The 3847-nt window shown below is 40.1% G+C and overlaps 1 non-coding gene across 1 annotated transcript; it reads right to left on the bottom strand.

Moving 5' to 3' along the window:
- Positions 1-209: 209 nt before the first annotated feature.
- On the bottom strand, positions 210-316 carry LOC129014966 (U6 spliceosomal RNA). Its single transcript, XR_008494478.1, has one exon. It is a non-coding gene; the product is annotated as a U6 spliceosomal RNA (small nuclear RNA).
- Positions 317-3847: the final 3531 nt, after the last annotated feature.

The following is a 3847-nucleotide window of genomic DNA, read 5'->3' as shown; positions in this document are numbered from 1 at the left end:
ACAAGTACTTTTTCAGAGAGGCAAGAAAGAAATACACTGAAAAAAAGGATACTAAAGGTTCTTTTAGATTGCTACGGGTTGGGATATGTATTTTTTCTCTTCGTCTTCTATGTATTTATTTTAATGTATATTTATTTAATCTTGGAAAACAAATTATACTAAATGTCCAATCCTCTTGTTTTTTTAAAAAATTATGGTTTATTTCACTTTGAAAAATGGAATGCTTCAAACATTTGGATATCATCCTTGTGCAGGGGAGATGCTAGTCTTCTCTGTATCATTCCATTTTTACTGTATGTGCTGTCGAAGCAAGCACAAAATGAACTCTTCTAAAGAAGTGGGGAAATTATAAAATTTCATCTGAATGGGTGAGATATCAAATTGCATATCATGTTGTTTTTACTTTAGAACTTATGGAGCTTTTTCAGTTATAATAGCATGTGCTACATGAATAAGAAAACAAGAAATAAAGGGAGGAAGGGATACACTATTGCTATAACCAATACCCACTGTGTCAGGACCCAAGAAATACATATAGGTTGGTACACAATCAAAGGTCTTATTTGTGTGCCGGAACTTTCAGAAAAGAAGCCTTGGAGACCTCTATTTTATCCCATAAGCCAGGTGCAGGAACAGCCCTGAGTCCAGTCAAAGAAGTAGCAATGAATAAGATGTATAATAAATGAGGTGGGCGTGTCATTTTGTCAGTTGCTTCCTACTGACTAACCAAGAGCAGATAATTCTGCTTCTGAATTCATTAATTTTGGCAAAAGGTATCTTGGTCTACCTAATTCAGCTTCTCCATTTAACAGTGAGGAATCTGAGGCAGGTTCACATTATGATTTTAGTGGGCATTTTTGCTTTGGGGAGGTCTCTTCATTTATAAACAATATTAAAAATTATATCTTACAATGTCAAGTTAAAAATATAGACTTGGGTAAGCAAAGACTTTTATTCTAAAGGAGTATTGCAATGGAGAGAAAGTGACTTGCAATAGGAGGAGGGGTACTATTGCAATTAGAAGAAAACTTTGATCCTGAGATATACAAACCTCTCAAAGTTTAGGCAGAAAAGGTCTTTTCTTTCTAGGAAGGAATAAACAATGCTGGAAATAACAGGATGTCGAAAAGCGGAATGAGTTAGGGTGAATGATCTTACAGTAGAAAAGAGAAAATTCTACCCTATGATCACCCAATTTTCAGGAGGGGCTCTTAAGGAGGGGTTGTATGATGGCTTAGGCAAAGGGCAGGTCAAAGCTCAGGGGCCAGGAGAAGGAGAGAATTCTAACTAAAATTGGGTCAAGTCAAGGTAGCAGATATTCTGTCCACACTGGTCTGTGGGTGAAAAGTTCAGCTAATCATTAATGATGCAAAGAATGGAATGGTGGAGCGTCTATGTTCAGCTTTGTCATAAAAAAAACAAGGTTGGCATCAGCAAGTCTTATATAAGTCACATGGGGGAGGATCTTTCCTGGTATAAGCTGTTTTCTAGAACACTAAAGAGTGGGAGGGTTCCTTTAACCCTGTTTTCCAGGATCACAGGACTTGGGTAAAGTTCAACATGGTCAGTGGACTACATTGGTACAAAGACCAACACATTAAAATTACATATTACAAGACTTTCTTTGACTTAAATATTCTTTTGTTCTTTTCTCTCTGCCCCCATTTTGTGGGCCCCCAAATTATTATGGATCCTGGGCACTGCCCCTAATGGATAAGCCAGCCCTGATCTGAGACACAGAGAGGCTGTGGGTCTCTAAGACCACTAAGCTAGCTACAGCAGAGCTCAGACAAGAGCAACTAGGTCTAGACCTCTTTCTACATTTGCGACTATGAAGACTATGGAGAAGGCTCTGCTCAAGAGGTAGGATGAAGGCTTGGGGATGAGGGGATGTGTGGGGATATTAACTTTGATATAAGAACCTGCAGACTTAGAAGGAAAGGATTGGTGAGGGAAATTCATTAAAGAGTTGATGGCTGGGAGTGCTTTAACAGTTGACTGTCACAGGCACATCATTCAACAACATTTATTCTGTATCTCCTATGTGCTTGGTGTCCCTGCCTTTACGGAGCTTACAGTCAAGAACGGGAGGCCAATGCACAAGCAATGGTAGTCAGTTGTGACAAGTGTAATGACAGAGGAAGCAAGGTAATTAGGAGTGAGTAACAAGCACACCTAACCTGCAGGAGGGAAGTGAGAATCCAGAATAGAAATGAACCAGTCCCAAAGGATGCAGAAGGCGAGAGGAGTGCTCTAGTAGGAAACATTGCATGCAGGAAGAACCAGGATATGTGAAGTTTAAGAGATGGAAAACCTGTGATCTTACCTGGGCCTGGCCAAATATCCTTAATATTTGGGAAGCCAGATATCAGTGAAAAAAAGGAGGAGTTAAAATCTCTCCCAACCTGCTTCCAGGAGTATTAGAATCCAAGACTAAGGAGCCAATAGGATTTGGAGCGTAAAGTCATGTAACTGAGAAACCTTAAAAAAAAAAAAAAAAAAAAAGCAGTGTCTCCCCACCCCACATTTTACTAAACCACCCAGTCATTCAGTTTAGGTACTTAGTCTATTCACAGCAGGCTAGCATGCTGGTTTCAATGTTGAATTTTTCACCCACTCTTGATACTTTTAATGGCTTTTCCCTACTCAGAGGCTGCATTTTTTGTTTTGTGGGCTTTTTGTTTGTTTGTTTGTTTGTTTTTGTTTTTGACAGAGTCATGCTCTGTTTCTCAGGCTGGAGTGCAGTGGTACAATCAGGGCTAGCTGCAGCCTTGAACTCACAGACTCAAGTGACCCTCCTGACTTAACCTCAAGAGGAACTGGTACTACAGGTGCACAGCCACCATGCCTGGCTAATTTTTGTATTTTTTGTGGAGATGGGGGTCTCCTCCTATTGTCCAGGCTGGTCTCAAACTCTTGGGAGCAAGCAATCTATTCACCTCAGCCTCCTAAAGTGCTGGGATTACAGGCATGAGCCACCATGCCCATGCAGTCTTGAGGAAAACGTCCTTCCATCCCTTACCAAAAGATCTTGGATATATTGATTTCTTTTTTTTGTGTATATACCCAGCAGTGGAATTGCTGGATTATATGGTAGTTTTATTTTAATTTTTTTGAGGAACCTTCAAACTGTTCTCCATAGTGGTTGTACTTATTTATATTGCCACCAACAATGTATGGGGGTTCCCTTCTCTCCACATCCTTGCCAGCATTTGTTATTGCCTGTCTTTTGGATGTGAGCCGTTTGAATTTGGGTAAGATGATATCCCATTGTAGTTTTGATTTGCATTTCTCTGATGATCAATGATGTTGAGCACCTTTTCATATGCCTGTTTGCCATTTGTATGCCTTCTTTCGAAAAATGTCTTTTTGGGTCTTTTGACTATTTTTATATTTATTTATTTATTTAGAGATGGAGTCTCACTCTGTCACCCAGGTTGGAGTGCAGTGGTGTGATCTCAGCTCACTGCAGCCTCCACCTCTTGGGTTCAAGCGATTCTTCTGCCTCAGTCTCTGGAGTAGCATCGACTACAGGCACGCACCATCATGCCCAGCTAATTTTTGTATTTTTAGTAGAGACAGGGTTTCATCATGTTGGCCAGGCTGGTCTCGAACTCCTGACTTCAAGTGATTTGCCCACCTCACCCTCCCAAAGTGCTGGAATTACAAACGTGAGCCATTGTGTCCGGCCTTTTGCCCATTTTTAAACTGAATTATTATATTTTTTCCTATTGAGTTGTTTAAGCTCTTTAGTACAACCACTATGGAGAACAGCTTGGAGCTTTCTCAAAAAACTAAAACTAGAACTACCATATGATCCAGCAATCCCATTGTTAGGTATATATCC

Source organism: Pongo pygmaeus, chromosome 16 (genome assembly GCF_028885625.2).
Source record: "Pongo pygmaeus isolate AG05252 chromosome 16, NHGRI_mPonPyg2-v2.0_pri, whole genome shotgun sequence".
In the NCBI taxonomy this organism is placed as follows: domain Eukaryota; kingdom Metazoa; phylum Chordata; class Mammalia; order Primates; family Hominidae; genus Pongo; species Pongo pygmaeus.
The sequence above is the reverse complement of the archived record's forward strand: the minus strand, read 5'-3'. Positions and strand labels throughout refer to the sequence as shown.